Source organism: Rattus norvegicus, chromosome 5 (genome assembly GCF_021556685.1).
Source record: "Rattus norvegicus strain SHRSP/BbbUtx chromosome 5, alternate assembly SHRSP_T2T, whole genome shotgun sequence".
Lineage (NCBI taxonomy): Eukaryota > Metazoa > Chordata > Mammalia > Rodentia > Muridae > Rattus > Rattus norvegicus.
This window is the reverse complement of record NC_141538.1, coordinates 150853405-150872497: the sequence shown is the minus strand read 5'-3', so window position 1 is coordinate 150872497 and position 19093 is coordinate 150853405. Positions and strand designations below refer to the sequence as shown.

At 44.0% G+C, this 19093-nt stretch overlaps 1 protein-coding gene across 16 annotated transcripts in view; it reads right to left on the bottom strand.

Annotated features, from left to right (window-relative positions):
• Eya3 (EYA transcriptional coactivator and phosphatase 3) overlaps positions 1-7801 on the bottom strand; it is an 80101-nt gene extending 72300 nt beyond the window's left edge. For 8 of the 16 annotated variants that reach the window (XR_015619658.1, XR_015619655.1, XR_015619656.1 and 5 more), the window contains exon 1: positions 7700-7801. The gene's annotated coding sequence lies outside the window, so the exon portion shown is untranslated. 16 annotated transcript variants of the gene reach the window in all.
• Positions 7802-19093: the final 11292 nt, after the last annotated feature.

Genomic DNA, 19093 nt, shown 5'->3' with positions numbered 1-19093 from the left:
CAGTTTTGCCACTCACTGACTAAATGCCAGAACAAAAACCATGCGTATGAGAGCACTGAATGGGCTGAACTTGACTGTTATGTGGAAATAAGAAACCATCTGAAAGATGCTCTGTGGCTCACGCACTCTCACAGCCTCACGACTGAGATGACTGCAGCAGTGGGGGTTCTTTCTTATTCCCTAATGTTTACTATGTTAATTATACAGGAGCTGGGAAGGTGTTCAGCGGTTAAGACTGACATGCTCTTGCAGAGGACTTGGTTCCACTCCCAACACCCATACCAAGCAGCTCACAACTGCCTCTAACCCCAGTTCCGGGGGATCGGATACCCTTGTCCTCTGAGGGCACTTGCACACATGTACACAAGACCTTGTGTAGCCAAACACACATACACATAAAAATAAAAATTAGAAATTATACGCAAGAGTGGATTTCTTTTCTTTTTTTTTTTAAAAAGATCTATTTATTATATATGAGTACACTGTAGCTGTCTTCAGACACACCAGAAGAGGGCATCAGATCCCATTACAGATGGTTGTGAGCCCCCATGTGTTTGCTGGGAATTGAACTCATGGCCTCTGAAAGAGCAGTCGGGTGCTCTTAACCGCTGAGCCATCTCTCCAGCCCAGGAGTGGATTTCAATATAACACTTTCATATGTGTCATATATTTACATGTGTACATAATTTTGCTCACAGGCACTCTTCTCATTGTTTGTGTTTTTTGAGACAGGATCTCATGAAGCAGACACTGGCCTTGAATTTTATTTGTAGTTGTGATGACCCTTAACTCTGGATTTGCCGGAGAGTACCTCCAAAGAGCAAGGACTGTGTGCACTGCAGTAGACTGCACTCAAGGTCACGGTGCAGTAGGGTCTCCTCTCAATTGTCTTACATAATTATTTAGCTGAAATCTTTACAAAATCAAGGTAACTTTCAGAGAACAAAACTTAGTAAACCCAGAGGCTGGAGAGATAACTTAACAACTAAGAGTTCGAAATGTCTTTATAGAAGATCCAAGTTTACTTCCCAGCAACCACATGGTGGCTCACAACCATCTGTAATGGGATCTGATGCCCTCTTCTGGTGTGTCTGAAGACAGCTACAGTGTACTCATATAAATACAATAAACAAATCTTTTAAATAAATAAATAAATCTTCTTCCAAAACCCAACTTCAATCCCCACAAATGCTAATGCTAAAAAACCAACAAAAACAGAAAACTTGAACTAGAATTTTCAAAATGTAGGTACAGTGCATTATGAATTACTGCAGCAACTTTGTGACGAGCAGCCAGCGGTCTGTTTAAATGAGTGTAATAAGACAGGAAGTACTGCAGTGCATCACTATTAAACAGCAGCCTCCTGAGCAAACCAACAAACAAGGCTAGGAGGCTGAAGCCACAAAGACCAAGTCCAAATCTGCTTAACCAGCTTTGCTACTCTGGGCAAGTTCTGTGCTCTGTGGTTCTGCTTCTTCACATAGAAAATGGGAATAGACTTCACAAGGCTTTAAGAATTGGAGTTACTGGGGGTTGGGGATTTAGCTCAGCGGTAGAGCACTTGCCTAGCGAGCGCAAGGCCCTGGGTTCGGTTCCCAGCTCCGAAAAAAAGAAAAGAAAAAAAAAAAAAAAAAAGAATTGGAGTTACTAATGTATGAACCATTGAGAAAAGAATACCAAACGTAACTGCCATGTGGTTTGATATCTGTGTACGTATGTATGTATGTATTTGTTTATTATTTATTTACAGTGAGGTCTTGCTGTGTAGTCCAGGCACTGCTGGAACTCACCATCACCATTGTCCTGCTGGGACCTAAGTCCTGGAAGTGCGGGCCCAGGCACCTGAATTCACTTTTCTTTCTTTCTTTACTACAGATTTTTATGGTTCAGTTGTAAAAGAAGTCACCAAATGTAAAAAACTGTACTTATAAAGAAAATAATCTTTATATTAAGCTGTGATAGAGACTTATGCAATAATCTTAAACTCTTAATGGTTTCACGGCAATATGAAATCATAAATCTAGTTTTAAAAAATCATATACCATTGTCATTGCTGACACATTCTAAGGTCTAAAAGTTAGGTGCTCGTTTTCTATATGTTTAGTTTCTATTTTTAGTTTGGTTTGACTTTTCTGAGATGGAATCTCACTCAAACTCACCAAAATCCTACTTCCTCCCAAGTGCCAGGATTACAAATGTGTACAATGTCCCTCCTAAATTAGCTTAATTCTATTAATTCTTATATTTAACTCAGAAATTTATGAGCGAGATTCAGAATTTAATTGCTGGTTCTATACATAAGGTCGTCTGATCCATGTCAGCAGTCTAACCATGTAACGCTATAATGGCTACAACAGACGCCCAAATTACACTTACTGAAGGACTGTACGACGGTTACTGTTCGCTAGCTTACTAGAAGGAAAAAATCTAGCTGGTATAAACGTTAATCAAATTAGTCAGTTAAAGTATGTCCAGCACGGTCTATGGGGGGCTTTAAAACACTAAACACTCACTCTACTGCACTGATTTGGAGACTTTTCTAAAATAAACCACGATTCTGGTACTTGTGCTGCCACAATCCCAACACTTGGGAGACGGAGGCAGGAGGTCAAGAGGTCACGGCCATCCTCATCTATACAGGAAGTTGGAAGTCACTCTGAGATATATGACCTCCATATAAAAAAAAAAAGTTATACTTAAACTATAGACTTCTTCTGATTTAAAATGATTTTCACACTCAAACGGGAAAAACATTAAAGACAGATATGAGGCCCATGCTTTAAATGTCTGGCTTTGTTTTTTTTTTTTTTTTTTGGTTCTTTTTTTTGGAGCTGGGGACTGAACCCAGGGCCTTGCGCTTCCTAGGTAAGCACTCTACCACTGAGCTAAATCCCCAGCCCCTGTTTTTTAAGACAGGGTTTCTTTTTGTAGCAACTTTTCTGTAGACAAGGCTGGCCTCAAATTTACAGAGATTTGCCTGCTTCTCCCTGAGTTATGGGATTAAAGAAGTGCATGACCACTGCCAGGCCTAAAGGAGTGATTTTTCAATCTTCCACAAATAACGTGTTTCTACATTCACTGACTAGCTACCATGACTTGACTGACTCTGCCAAACAGTTAAGATGGCATGTGCCAGCATGTGCCATGTCCTCTGATGTAAAGGATGTCATGTGTCTTACACTTAAGTCCTGTATTAGAACAGGAACATGTGCTTACATGTCTAAGTTAATCAGAATATAAAGCCCAGCTGTTTTTCTTTGTATTTCATTATAAACAGAATTCAATCTTTTGTATAAACTACTTCGGTGAATTTATAGGACAATATCCCAGTCCTAGCACAGTATGTTTCTATTTGAAATTCTCTTCCTCCATTTAAATGATACACAGACTACAGTAACATACAATACACAGAAGTCTTTTAGATAAAAAGCTTCTACTAAAGCTACTAAAAAGCTTAATGAGAGCCTTTTATTTGTGAAAGCAGACGATGAAGTCATGAGGTAGCATAGGCAGATCCCAAAACCCAGATACAACGGCAAGGCATGTGGGCGGGCACTTTGCATCTTGAATATTTAAAACTGCATCATCCTTTCAACATCATAGTACTCAAGGGAAGAAATTAAAGCACTGTGACAAAGTATAATGGGACGCTGACAAAAATAGTAACCAAAAATGATCACGCAAACTCCAGAAAACATGGTAGGTATAAAACGTACGGAAATGCTCTTTAAATTGAGTCCTCGAGCTTAAAAACCAAAACAAACATAAGGTAAAAATTGCTGCAGAAAACCTAGGGATTTCTCTTCACATCTTTAAAAGCACATAGTCTTGAGTAACTAGAAAGAGTTGGCAGCTGTGATGTTTTGAAAGCAAATGGTCCCCATAGGTTCATGTTTAAATGTTTGGTCCTCTATAAAAGTGAGGACTGGGAGATGTTGTCTGGCTGAAGTAGGTGTGGCCTTGCTGGAGGATGACCTTGTTGGAGGTGTGTCTTAGGTTTCACAAGGCTCAGTCTCAGCTCCTGCATGTTCCCTCCCATCTGCTTCCTGCCATGGTAATCATGGATTAGTCCTCTAAAACTGTCTCCTCACATCAACAGAACACTGACCAAGACAGCAGCTAAATAAGAAAGCCAGGTTCTTCAGTACCTAGAAAGTCTACCCACGTTCTGTCCCACGTCCAGGGACATGAACACTGATGCTCCAATGACAATATAGAATCTGTACTTCATTTAGAGGCTTCTATGTAAAATATAGATCACAACAGGAAAGAATCACTTAAAAATCTAACTTAGGGCTGGAGAGATGGCTCAGAGGTTAAGAGCACTGACTGCTCTTCCAGAGGTCCTGAGTTCAAATCCCAGCAACCACATAGTGGCTCACGACCATCTGTAATGAGATCTGATGCCCTCTTCTGGTGTGTCTGAAGACAGCTACAGTGTACTTATATATAATAAATAAATCTTTTAAAAAAATCTAACTTATTTTGCATTAGCAGTTTGTTTCTCTAATCCCCCCCCCCTTTTTTTTCTTTTTTTCGGAGCTGGGGACCAAACCCAGGGCCTTGCACTCACTAGGCAAGCGCTCTATCGCTGAGCTAAATCCCTAACCCCTCTCTGATCCCTTTTAAAAGACAATCCAGGTTATAAATTTTTTGGAGACAGTCTCACTATGCAACTCTGGCTGGCCCGGAACTCAGATTATCTACCTACCTCGGTCTCCCAAGTGCTGAGACTGAAGGCATGTGCCACCATGAGGGCTATCACATGTATTTTTAGCCTAATAGTTTCATTCCTAAAACTTAAATCCATTAAAATCACCCACCACATACTACGCTGTGCTCACTAGTCTACAGTGTTCAGAGAACTGAAACTCATCGCTCTGAATGCAAGTGCAGAACTTCTTTTTTAAAACATGATCTTAGTGGGCTAGAGAGATGGTTCAGAGGTTAAGAGCACTGGCTACTCTTCCAGAGGACCAAGGTTTGAGTCCCAGCTCACAACCATCTGTAACTCCAGTTCCAGAAAATCATCCTCTTCTGGCCTCTGAAGGCACCATAAAAAGAAAAAAAAAAAAAAAACATTTTTAAAGATTTACTTTTTTTTTTTCCCCCCGGAGCTGGGGACCGAACCCAGGGCCTTGCGCTTGCTAGGCAAGCGCTCTACCACTGAGCTAAATCCCCAACCCCTTTTATTTTTATGTATATGAATACACTATCACTGTCTTCACACACACCAGAAGAAGACATCGTATCCCATTACAAATGGTTGTGAGCCACCATGTGGTTGCTGGGCATTGAACTCCGAACCTATGGAAGAACAGTCAGTGCTCTTAACCGCTGAACCATCTTTCTAGTCCAAGAAGAAAAATTTAAAAAGAAAGAAAGAAAGAAAGAAAGAAAGAAAGAAAGAAAGAAAGAAAGGAAGGAAGGAAGGAGAGGAGAGGAGGAAGAAGAGGAAGAGGAAGAGGAGGAGGAGGAGGAGGAGGAGGAAGATGATCTTTTTTGTTTGATTTTTGAGACAGGGTTTCTCTCTGTGTAACACAGACCTGGCTGTCCTGGACTCACTTTGCAGACCAGATTGGCCTTGAACTTACAGATACTCACTGCCTCTGCCTTCCAAGTGCTGGGAGTAAAGGCATGTACCACACCACAACTGGCCCCTCATTCTTAAAGCTGGGTTATCAACAAGGGAGGATATTTGAACTCTAAATAAATTCCCTTTGGCTATAGACTATAAAAACTTCAAAAGGTTCAGACTGAAAATATGCTTAAGAAGCAATCAAGTAGGTTGGACCTGATGGCATGTGCCTTTAATCCCAGCACTGCGGAAACAAAGGCAGACAGATCTCTGTAAGTTAGAAGCCAACCTGGTCTACAAAATGAGTCCAGGACAGTCAGAGGTATACAGAGAAACAAAACAAAATAGGTAGAACGCTTGCCTAGGAAGCGCAAGGCCCTGGGTTCGGTCCCCAGCTCCGGGGGAAAAAAAAAAAAAAAAAAAAAACCTGCCCCCCCCCCCCCCAAATCAAGCAGGATAGCACAAACCTGTAATCCCAGATGTTAGAAGGCAGGAGGATCATGAGTTCAATGCCATCTTCAACAACAAAGCAAATTCCAAAAGTTCCAGACCAGCCTAGGGTTAAAACACAACAGAAAAACAGAGGAAAGGAGGGAAAAAAGGTAGTGAACGGGAGGAAAGGAACATAAAGTTCAAAAACTAAAAAACGTTGTGTACCAATTATATATGTAAAAAAGAAATATTCATCAAACCTGGAGGTAAAGAAGTCACTGAGCAGCTATGGTTACTGGGGTTGCTGCTGGGAAGTGAGGGGGTCAAGCTGAACAAAGGCAACTCCTTCCGGTCAGTGTAGGTGCAGAGGAAGAGAGACAAATGTTCACAGGGGCTTCCCTGGTCAGGTTAGTCCTGAAAGCCAACCGGAAGGGTCTTTTTCTGTGGCATCTAGGACTAACATGGCCAAGCTCCAAAGTGCTTTGCTAAAAATAGGTGAAGGGAACAGCCCAATTTGGAATATGCCAATCTATGCTATACTCGTATACGTGTATATGAGGAAGAACTGAGCCAAGAGAGACCAATAATAAACGCAGTATTTGTTCTGTTCATATTTAATTATTAATACCGAATTTTAGACTGATCACACACAAAAGAAAATGACGGCTGCAAAGAAATGCTACAAACACCCAAAATAACTGAAGGGAGGAGAAAAAAAAATACTATCCAAACTTGTACCTCTACATATATCTTAGATCACAAAACTTGAGAAACAGGACATTAACCATTATTAAGTCTAACCCTTTTCACAGTATAGATAATTTAAAGCCTCCAGAAAATGTAAGATGTCTTAAATTTTAAAACGAGAAGATCATGATTTCTAAACCATGGTAGCAACACTAAAGAAAAAGAAGTTAAAAGAATGTTCTAAGAAATAATATCTGGCTTATAAGGAAAATTACGTTACAGTGGTCAATCTTGGAAGAAAACAGCAACACCACACTAAAATGTTTTAAAAGTTTATAAGCCGGGAGTCCTCTAACTTTATATCCATGCAGAGTGCAGAACATCTGCATTTTTGCCTCAGCTGTACATATCCATTCTCGTGGGACAGAGGACACAAAACGAAGACCTGTCAATTAAGGAGATCACACCAGCCCAACAGCGAGCCCGCCACCTGTTCGCTGCTGTTCAGAGAGCCCAGCAAACTGAGGCAGAGCGAGAAACTGGGAACGCCTTTGTTGTTCTTTAACTGGGGAAGCGACCTCAAATCTAACCTCGCGCCTCAAGGCAGAACTTGCTCCGGGCTGGAGAAGTCGGCCCGGATCTGGACTTTGCAGAAAAGGCAGGCGAAACACTCTTGTCATCTACAAGTCCCTGGAGTGGGGAAGGGTCACAGGTGAAGAGGGGGGGGGGACAGAGCTGAACCCCAACGCTCTGGATGGAAAAACAGTGGGCTCTTAACACACAAGTCGGGAAGAAGAGCTAAGAGAAAGGGAGGGAGAAACAGGACGCTGAGGTGAGAAGGGGCGAGGCCAGAGCGGAAAATGCTCGAGGGTAGATCGGCAGGGACGAGGGGACGGCGAAGGGACCCCTACCCAGTACGACCGGGGAGGAACTCTTCAGCTGGGGCCCTGAAGGCTGCACCCGAGCCACCGTGCTGACACCCTGGCCGCGGCGGAGACTCACCAGACGGCTGCAGATACTCCAAAGCACAACATGGGACCACTTCGGACCCACTCTGGCACCAACAGAGTGGCGGAAACCGCGGCGTTAGCGTGACCCGGATGCGCATCCCTAGGAACCGGAAGTAGATTTCTGGGGCCGCCTAACAATCCACACCCCGTTCCGCCCGAACCCCGAGTATGCGTCAGGTTTCTCGGGGCGGGGCAAGGCCTAGGTTCCGCCCACCTCGCTGGCGGAGGCTTGTGATTGACTCCCTGGCCTCTCTGGATCCTGGTCCTGCTGAGCTGAAGCCGCCGTCATGAAAAGTACTCCCGCCCTCCTTTCCTTGCCCTTTCCCCTCTCCCAAGACAAAGTCCAACTCAGGCTGGTCTCGAACTCAGGATCCTCCTCCATCAGCCTAGGGCTGGTAGAACAGGCTTGTTCCTCCATGCCCAGCCACCGCTCTCTTAAGTTCTAAAAATGTGTGTGATTCTTACGGTAAAGGGACGGCGAGGTTGAAAAATATTGACTGCGTTTGGTTGACTTAGAAAAGCTAGGAGAGGAAAAATGGATAGAAACTTTTGAAGAGACTTGAAAGGCTAACTCAACGTGAACATTTCTATCCGAGAATTTAGTTTATACCTAGTATTATATTACACTTGCAGCTGCCTTCATTTTGTGGATATTGTTTTCAGGAACATTTTTTGCTTTGGGGAGGGGTGGGTTGTTTTGTTTCGAGACAAGTTTTCTCTGGGTACCTTGACCTGGAATTCCCTTTATAGATCAGGCTGGGCTTGAACGACCTTCTCGGCTCAGAATCATCTTTTAATGCTTCATTAACTTTAAAATACAACTCGAGTGTGGCCAACGGATGGAGTTGAAAACAGGTTTTGTGTAGTCTTCAGTGTATTCAATCTAAGAAGGGAAAGAGCCTCAAGAAAAAAAGACCCAGAATTACCAATACGATATCAAATTAACCACAAAGTTAAAAATCCAAAACCTAGCTTTTCAATACAAATAAAAACAAAAGGTTTTTATTAACTGCTTCTATTTCAACAATTTTCTAAGCAACTACTTTTGGGATGCTTCATCATACCTAACGAGCACAATCAGTAGATGTGGTCTTCAAAGTCTTTGCAAAAGCAGACCATTTTATACCTGTGTTGGTGTAAACCACAGTTAATATGTAATACTGAGTGACCTAATCATATGCCTACTACCCTCTACTCAACGAAGGAGGAGATCACGTGCTTCTTCCAATGGCTGTCTCGGTGTGAATCTTTACATCGCCTACAGGACCCAGAAGACTTAACTCGGCTAGAGTAAAACTCCAGCCTACTTTGTCTTCCTTCCACTTAAGACACAATGGCCTCTGCTATTCTCAGCCTGCAGAGGGCTCGGTGCTGTGTGCTTTCTACTCGCTTTGACTGGAGTGCTTTTCCCTCTTACTGCTCACCTTGTCATCCCCTCTACAGCTTCCAATGTGCCTTCACGCGGAGACCTTCTCTGACGATGTGCTTTATGTGAGAGCATGATTATCTCCCTTGTACTTTCTTACCCCCGATAGCTGTTCTCATGACGTTTGTCCAACTAGTTGGTTGGGGGTTTGGCTTACTGTCTCCCCACTAGTTCTATGAGGGCTTGGATTTGGGTTCAGAGGAGTGTCTGTTTGTTTTGGGTTTTTTGGTTTGGTTTGGTTTGTTTGGGGTTAGTGTTTGTTTGTTTGACTTTTGTTTTGTGTTTTTGAGATGAAGTCTCTTGTGTCCCAACTAGATTTGTGGTTGAGAATGGACTTGAACTCCTGATTCCTCTGCCTCTTCCCCTCAGGTTTTAGAATCACAAGTGTGGGGTTGGGGATTTAGCTCAGTGGTAGAGCACTTGCCTAGGAAGCGCAAGGCCCTGGGTTCGGTCCCCAGCTCAAAAAAAAAAAAAAAAAAAGAATCACAAGTGTGATTTTGTGTCCTGCTGGGGTGTTTATTTGTGTGTGTGTGTGTGTGTGTGTGTGTGTGTGTGTGTGTTTTAGCAACAGAACACAGTATATTGTGTAGTAAACAGCCAGTACATGAAAGGCTAGATAGATATTGCTCATCCACCAGAGGACAATGTGATGTCCTCAGACACTATTCCCAAAGTACATACACATCAGTCCTCTGCATAATGAGCAATTAAAAACAACACTCCGGGGGTTGGGGATTTAGCTCAGTGGTAGAGCACTTGCCTAGCAAGCACAAGGCCCTGGGTTCGGTCCCCAGCTCTGAAAAAAAGAAAAAAAAAACAAAACAAACAAACAAAAAAAAAAACAAAAAAAACACTCCGGGGCTGGGGATTTAGCTCAGTGGTAGAGCGCTTACCTAGGAAGCGCAAGGCCCTGGGTTCGGTCCCCAGCTCCGAAAAAAAAAAAAAAAAGAAAAAAAAAAAAGAAAAACAACACTCTAGGCCAACAAGATGCCTCAGAAGGTAAAGATGCTTGCCTTCAAGCTGGAGGACCTGAGTTCAATCCCTAAGACCCACATGGTGGGAGGAAACAACCAGTTTCTGCAAGCTGTCCTCCGACCTCCCCGTACTTACTGTCTGTCACATATACATGGGTAAGTGGATAAATGTAAAAACAAAAACAAAAATGCCAGTGTCTTTGTAGTATATATATATATATATATATATATATATATATATATATATACATACATACATGCATACACACACTACACATATGTATACAGTTTCACTATGTAGCCCTGACTGTCCTGAAACTCTCTATGTAGACCAGGCTGGCTTCAAATGCACAAAGATCTGCCTGCCTCTGCCCCTCTCTACTGCTAGGATTAAAGACATTCCTCACCACTCCCAGTCTTTGGCATCTTTTGAGAAAAAAAAATCCTTGCTTCCGACTATAATCTACAGGGCCCCACTTAGCCAGCCCTTCCCAGCTCTCAGTTTGCATGGCAAGCTTCCACTCACATAGTTACCTCTAGCCAAAATAGTTCTTTCTTTGTATTTGTGCATTTTGAGGTTATGGTGGCACAAGCTTGTAATTCCAGTACTGGGGAGACAGAGACAGGAGGAATGCACCAAATTGGAGGCCGGCCCAGTCTCACTACGGAGACCTTGTCTCAAAAACAAACATAAAAAAACAAACACTACAGGCCTTGACTTTGAGTTTTACAGGTGCACACAGAAACTACAACTTAGTTCACTCTGAGGTGAGGGGTTCCATCAGAGAAGAATGAAGGCATTCGCTTGAGGTCACATGACTAGCAAGAAACCAACAAAGCTGGGGAATGTGATGCATGTCTGCAACCCCAGGACTCTGGAGGCTGGGGCAGCAGGATGGTAAGTTCAAAGACAACCTGGGCTGCACAGCCAGGTCCTGTCTCAGAAAACCTCAGAACAGCAGTGGAGCCACCATCAAAGTGTAACTCTCCCTTTTTCCATGTTTTTATTCTTTTTCCTTCTTTCAGATACTTGCCTGTTTCCCCTGATACTCTGTGCTTTCTCCCTCCTCCTAAGCACCCTCCCAGGCCGTGGTTGCTGACCTCGGACCTAACTCAGAAGTCACCTTTCTCTGCTCTGTCTCTCTACTCCTGGCAGCTGCCAAGACTTACAGCTGGCCTGCCCTGTTGTTTTTCTCTTAAGCTCTAAAAAAAAAAAAAAAAAAATTACTCTCGAACTTAATAACTTCAAAAGAGTCAACGGGGACTTAAGCCAGGTTAGGATGACTTCAAAGCCCAGGATCTTAAACTGCTGGGTCACGCTTCTCTCCCACGTTAAGAAGAGCAACAAACAGGGGAGCCAAGGATGAAGGAGGTTTGTATTTACTTACAGGCTTCTCAGAGACTTCATGCCTCTTCCTCCTCCTCCTCCTCCTCTGCCTCCTTCTCCTCCTCTTCTCCCTCCTCCTCCTCCTCTCCCTCCTCCTCTCCTTCCTCTCCCTCCTCCTCTCCCTCCTCCTCTCCTTCTTCTCCCTCTCCCTCCTCCTCCTCTCCCTCCTCCTCTCCCTCTCCCTCCTCCTCTTCTCCCTCCTCCTCCTCCCCTCCCTCTTCCTCCTCCTCCTCACCCTCCTCCTCTTCCTCCTTTTCTTCCTCCCTCCCCTCTCTGATTTTTGGTTTTTGTTTGGAGACGGGTTTGCTATATCTCTCTGTCCTAAAAGTCTTTCCATCTCTGCTCCCCAGTGTGAGATTCCAAGCATACACCACAGTGCCCCTCCTTTGATATTATTGTCAGTGGAAATGTTTCGTGAGTATTATTTGCCCCTGCCTTAGTACGGTATGTCTGAGGACAAACCTAAATGAATATACCAAAAATGCTGTTATGACTTCTTCAAGCTTAGTTGCAAATGCTCACATATCTATATAATGTCCTATTCTTTTTCTATAGATTAGGACTAATTCACTCAAACTTTAACACAAAAGAAGGCTATTGTAGACAGCTATTACTAAACAAAGTCAAGGTACAAATCAAAGCACAAAATTAATTACACACTGAAATAAAACTGTCTATAAGGTCTCTGAGTTGAATTATTGTAGTTTAGTTTAGTTTTTGTTTTTGTATTTATTTACTTACAGGCAGATAATCACTGTGTAGCCTTGGCTGTCCTGGAACTAAATATATATAGACCAGGCTGGCTTCAGACTCAGAACTACAACCTGCCGCTGCCTCCCGAGTGCTAGGACTAAATGCATGCACCACCACTCCAGCTTATTTCCAGTTAAAAGACCATGTTTATAATGGTCATCGTAGCCTTCATGCTTGGCCAAAAACGCGGATGCTCCCACTCCTTCTTAAAAGGGGGAAAACATACGTATATGTGTATGTGTGTATACATATATATATATATACATATATGTGTGTGTATATATACATATATACATATATACACATATATATATACATATATGTGTATATATGTGTGTGTGTGTGTGTATATATAAAACCACCAAAACTAGATAAGATCGATGAAGCTAAAAATTACATGCCAAAAGGGACCAGATATAGATCTCTCCTGAGAGACACATCCAGAGCATGTCCAATACAGAGGTCAATGCTAGCAGCAAACCACTGAACTGAGAACAGGACCCCCTTGGGGGGAATTAGAGGAAGGATTGAAAGAGCTGAAGGGGCTTGCAAGCCCATAAGAACAACAGTGCTAACCAACCAGAGCATCCAGGGACTAAACCACTACCCAAAGACTATACATGGACTGACCTAGGGCTCCAACTGCCCAAGAGGATGGCCTTGTTGGGGCACCAGGGAAGGGGAAGCCCTTGGCCCTGCCAAGGTTGGACCCCCAGTGCAGGGGAATGTCAGTGGCGAGGTAGTAAGGGGGGTGGATGGGGGAGAACACCCATATTGAGGAGGGAATGGGGGCTTATGGACAGGAAACCAGGAAAGGGAATTAACATTTGAAATGTAAATAAATATGTCTAATAAAATTTTTTTGGAAAAAGCCTCCATGCTTGACATGACTGAAGAACAGGACCTGGGTTTATGTCTGTCAGTGTCTTCTATTCTTTGTATGTGTATGTATGTGTGGTAAGTTCATGTATAGGTGCACGTTCATATGTGTGGGTGCACATGTGTGCAGTTTCATATACACCTGTGTGCATGGACACATGAAAGTCCAAGGCAGGTATTAGGAGTCTTCCTCAATCAGGCTCTGCTGTATAGATTGAGACCGGGTCTCTCCCTGAACTCGGGACTCAGTTTTTTGGCTAGTGTGGCTAGCCAGCTTGCATTGCCCCAGAGACTTCCTGTTTCCACCTCCCTGTCACTGGAATTGCAGGAGGGCCACCACATCCACCTGATTCTCCAAATCAGAAGTCCTCAAGTTTGGGCTTCACCTATTGAACCATTGGGGACTGGGGGATTACAGAGTAAACCCTGGCTGGGCCTCCTTAACGTTAAGCTCCTTCTCTACCACTGAGTTACATCTCCAGCCTCAAGAGAATTTCTAGGGTTGGGGATTTAGCTCAGTGATAGAGCGCTTGCCTAGGAAGCGCAAGGCCCTGGGTTTGGTCCCCAGCTCCGGAAAAAAAAAAAAAAGAGAGAATTTCTAGATACCATTTAGCTTATTGATATATGGTCTCATGTAGCCCAGTCTAACCTCAAATTTGCTATGTAACCCAGACTGACCTAATTCCTGATTCCTCCCGCCCCCACCCACCCAAGTGCTGTGATTGCATGTGTGTACTACCATGACCAGTTTTGTGTGTGATAAAGCCCTCCTTCCTATATAACCCTGAATGGCCTGGTACTCACTATGTAGCACAGACTCACCTTCAACTTCCGGTAGTCCTCCTGCCTCAGCCTCCTGAACACTGGAATTACAGATTTGTACCCAATCTTCCCCTCCCCCATTTTGTTTTGAGCATTTCATATAGCAGGGAGCCTCTAAAATCAGTTGAGAGTGAGATTGTGAAGTGGAAACTTAAGGGTTCTTTGGAAAGCTGGTTGGATGGTGTTCTGCTGGGGCAAACACGTGAAGGACATTTAAAGTGGACACAGGTGTGAAAGGCTAAGGCAGACTCATGAGGGAACATTTGGCTGAAGCAGACACAGGAGAGAGGATGTTCTGCTAAAGCAAGCACGTGAAAGGACATGTGATGAGGGATTCTTTCCTAACGATACACGTGTATTGGTCCACTTTACATTGCGTAGTTGGGCTGCATTTGTCAAGACTCCATAGAGAGAAGTGCACCAAAAAACTTCCGGTGGTGGGGCTGGAGAGATGGCTCAGTGGTTAAGAGCACTGATTGCTCTTCCAGAGGTCCTGAGTTCAATTCCCAGCAACCACATGGTGGCTCACAACCATCTGTAATATACATTAGATAAATAAAAATTAAAAAAAAAAAAAAAGAAAATATAAAAAAAAAAAAAAAACTTCCGGTGGTGTGCTGCAGTTTCTTGCCGCTTCCAAGGACTCGAGTTGATTGGCAGAGTGATATCAGCCAAGACAGATGCTCTTGCTGAGGCAAGACCCATGGGGTCCCGTGTCTTTGGGCCCCGTGTCTTGACTGTTCACTGATCTTTACTTCGCTGAGAGAGCTACAGCCAAGAAATCCGTGTGTCCCTCTTGCTGACTCTAGCCTAGGCTGAGGCCTGGCTGTCACTCCTAGGTAGTGCCACTGCTACTGATTCTTTACGATAACCCGACTACCTGCTGGACTCCTGGCATATCCCTAAAGTGCTTGTGAGAGGATGGAGCTCCCGCTATCTGCTGACCTGTGAACTAAATTGCCAATTACCAGATGACACAGACAGGAGTTGCTCCAAAGAACCATTCTAAACAGGTCCACTCCCCACCCCTACCCCATAGCCTTTCTTTCCCACTACCTGTGATGGATGGTGGGCTACAAGGGATGTTAAAGTGTTTAAGGACCATCATTAAAAATAAGGTTTGAAAAAAATTAAAGTTACAGGGTTGAAAATCAGTGCAAGCACTGTAGCAACTAGTGTTCCTAAAAGGAAATTTAGGGCGAAACATGCCTTTAATCCCAGCTCTCAGGAGGCAAGAGGAGGTAATCTCAGTGAGTTTGAGGCCAGCCTAGTCTACATAGTGAGTTCCAGTCAGAGCTACCCTGTCTCCAAAAAAAGGCAAAATGGGGGTTGGGGATTTAGCTCAGTGGTAGAGCACTTGCCTAGCAAGCGCAAGGCCCTGGGTTCAGTCTCCAGCTCCGAAGAAAAGAAAAGAAAAGAAAAGAAAAGAAAAGAAAAGAAAAGAAAAGAAAAGCCAAAATGAAGACTCCATGAGTTGGAAGGTCAGGGAATGCATCTCTAGGTCAAAGGTGGGAGAGGACAGAGGAATCCCTCTGGAGGATATACAGGGAATGTAGAAAAGCTAGTCAGCCAGTGGGAAGACAAGCTCACCCCTGCTGCCAGTCCTCACTACAGACAACAGCTGCCACCACCAGATGGGCTAGTTCCCCAGTAAAAGTACCTTTGACCAGATGCAGACCTGCACTTGGATGGACTCTGCCTTGGGAGAACTTTCTGCTTTAGTAAAGTGTAGTCTACCCAGTTTTACAAGCTGATGTGGTAGTCTCATCCGTAATCCTAGCACTTGGAAACCAGATGCAAGAGGATCGCCACAAGTTCAAGACCAGACTAGTCTCCATGCCAAGTTGAAATGCCATCTGTGGTGGTTTGAATATGCTTGGCCCAGGGAGTGGCACTACTAGGAGGTGTGGTCTTTTTGGAGGAATTATATTACTGTGTGCATGGGCTTCAGGATTCCCATCCTAGCTGCCCAGAAGCCAGTCTTCTCCTGTTTGCCTTCTGAACAAAATGTAGAACTCTCAGTTCCTGTACCATGCCTGCCTAGACGCTGCCATGCTCCACCTTGATGATAATGGACCAAACCTCTGAACCTGCAAGCCAGCCCCAATGAAATGTCCTTATAAGAGTTGCCTTGGGGGCTGGAGATCTGGCTCAGTGGCTAAGAGCACTGACTGCTCTTCCAGACGTGCTGAGTTCAATTCCCAGCAACCACATGGTGGCTCACAACCATCTGTAATGGGATCTGATGCCCTCTTCTGGTGTGTCTGAAGACAGCAATGGTGTGCTCATATACATAAATCTTTATTTAAAAAAAAAAAAGAGTTGCCTTGGGGGGTTGGGGATTTAGCTCAGTGGTAGAGCGCTTGCCTAGCAAGCGCAAGGCCCTGGGTTCGGTCCCCAGCTCCAGAAAAAAAAAAAAAAAAAAAAAAGAGTTGCCTTGGTCATAGTGTCTCCTCACACCAATGAAAACTCTACCTCAGACACCATCTCAAGAAACAAACAGTAGCTACAACAAAAAGCTACAAGATGCTAGAGGGAAAGTATAGCTCAAATTTGAAATTGCTTTCATGGGTTATCAATGATGCTGGCTATAGTGTTAGGGAGATAGGCAGCAACATGTCTGAGAGAAAGGAACTGAGCGTCCCGTGGCCCTGAGGCCGCCTAAGTGTTTGGACTTGGATCACCTCTCCAAGTTGGGTCCTGCCATCCTCAGGGCTTATGAGACTATGCCACTCTCTTTATCTTCTTGAGTTCATTTGTGGAGCAGCTCTGTAAAACAAACGTGTACTCTTCCCTCCTCCTGACGTTTGCCAGTGAGTCTCTAAGCTCTAAAGAACCGAAGGGCATCCACATTGCAGTAAGATGTGGGAGGACCATGATAGGAATATTACATAAAGTCTGCACATCTGAAAAGTATGAAGAATTGTCGTCGCAAGGCTCAGCAGACGAAGGGGTCTGCCAAGAAAGCCTGGTGACGAGTTCAATCCCCCAAACTCACCCAAAGATAGAGAGAACTGACTCCACAAAGTTGTCTCCTAACCTATACACACACACACACACACACACACACACACACACACACACACACACACACACACCGTGGCATCTGTGCATGAAAACGCACACAAATTAGAGTATGAAGAAAATTCAACATTTTTTATAAAACTGTGTTGTGAAATATATGTATGATGTATGTAACCAGAAGAAAAAACTAAATAAATTCTAACCTGTAGGGACAATTTGGAGATTTGGTTTCATTAAAAAAAAAAAAAAAAGACAGAAATATTTGGGCATATGCTTTCATTTTAACCCCAGGTGGGGACATGAGGCTGCCCCCTCTGTCTACAGCAACTGACTGTGATTTGCCCACCATGATCTGCTTCGTGCTCTAGCAGGGGAGTGGTTTAGCCAGTGGTAGATAGTTTCTGTGGTTGCGGGATGCTTGGCATCCTGGGGACTTTTCAGAGTGTATATAGATGCTAGAGCCTCTGTGAGGGTTGTTATGGGTTGATAGTGGTCCCTGTAGGTCACAGTTTGCGAAGTAAAGATCAAACTTGCCCCAATGCACTCGACGCCCCTTATCAACAGGAAGTAGTCTAACAATAAATAATGTCAACACCCCTTCCCTGTCCATCCTTTTCTTCTCCCCTATCCAGTGTTAGGGGTGGGAAAGGGTGGAGAAGGGTTGAAAGAACCCACAAAGTAGCCCAAGTCTGGCTACATTAACCTATTGATTGCATTAAACACTGTAATGGTACCCTTGCCTGTGTATTGTGTTTTGGTTTGGTTTGGTTTTTCAAGACAGGGTTTCTCTGTGTAGCCCTCGCTGTCCTGGAACTTGCTCTGTAGACCAGGCTGGCCTCGGAACTTACAGAGATCTGCCTGCCTCTGCCTCCTGAATGCTGGGTTTAAAGATGTGGGCCACCAGGGATGGGGAGATAGCTCAGTGGTAGGAACACTGGCTGCTCTTTCAGAGGATCTGCATGCAGTTTTCAGCATGACAGCTCACAACTGTCTGTAACTCCAGTTCCAGAGGATTTGGCACCCGCAAGCAGAACACAAGTATACACAGAAATAAGTAAATCCTAAAAAAATGTGTTCCTTGGGGCTGGAGAGATGGCTCAGTGGTTGAGAGCACTGACTGCTCTTCCAGAGGTCATGAGTTCAATTCCCAGCAACCACATGGTGGCTCACAACCATCTGTAATGGGGATCCGATGTCCTCTTCTGGTGTGTCTGAAGACAACAACAGTGTACTTATATATAATAAATGAATAAATCTTTTAAAAAAATGTGTTCCACCATGGTAGTGTATAGTATTTTAAAAACTAATCATCTGTAGTTTTGGAAAGAGAAATTATAAATAAAAAGCCATTTAAGCAAAAGCCCTTTGGGATCCTAATTTTTTTTTCTTTTCTTTTTTTTTTTTTTGGAGCTGGGGACCGAACCCAGGGCCTTGCACTTGCTAGGCAAATGCTCTACCACTGAGCTAAATCCCCAACTCCTGAGCTAAATCCCCACCCCCCCCTAATTTTTAAAGATAGTTTTTCATGTAGCCCAGGCTGGCCTTGAACTTGCTGTGTAGGTGAGGATAACCTTGAATTTATGGCTCTCATGTGTCCACCATTTTGGTGATGAGATTAGGTGCTGGAGACTGAACCCAAGACTTGGTGCATGCCAGGCAGCTGCCACCTGAGCGGTATGTGTCACCTGAGACCTCAATGTCTGAAATGCGTTTTGGGTTTTATGAGACAGGGCTTCATATAGCCCTCGGCTGACTTCAAACACACTAAGGAGCCAAGTCTAACCTTGAGCCGATGCTCCTGTGTCTACCCTCCTGAGTGCTAGGATTACAAGTGTGTACCCCCAGCCTGATTTATATAATGCGGAGTCAAACACGGGGCTTCAGGCTAGGTAAGCCGTCAACCAACTGAGCCTTAACCCCATACCCCCGGATAATTTTTAAGACTTAGTTAACAGATCCTCAAACAGAAACATTCAAGGTGGCACAGGCCTGTATCCTCAGCCCTGGGGTGGTGGAGGCAGGAGGATCACAACGGTTGTGGCAGGTTTGGGTTGCCTGACAAAATGTCTCAAAAAGAACAAAACCAGAGAATAGGGAGGGAAGAGAACGAGGAGGAAGAGG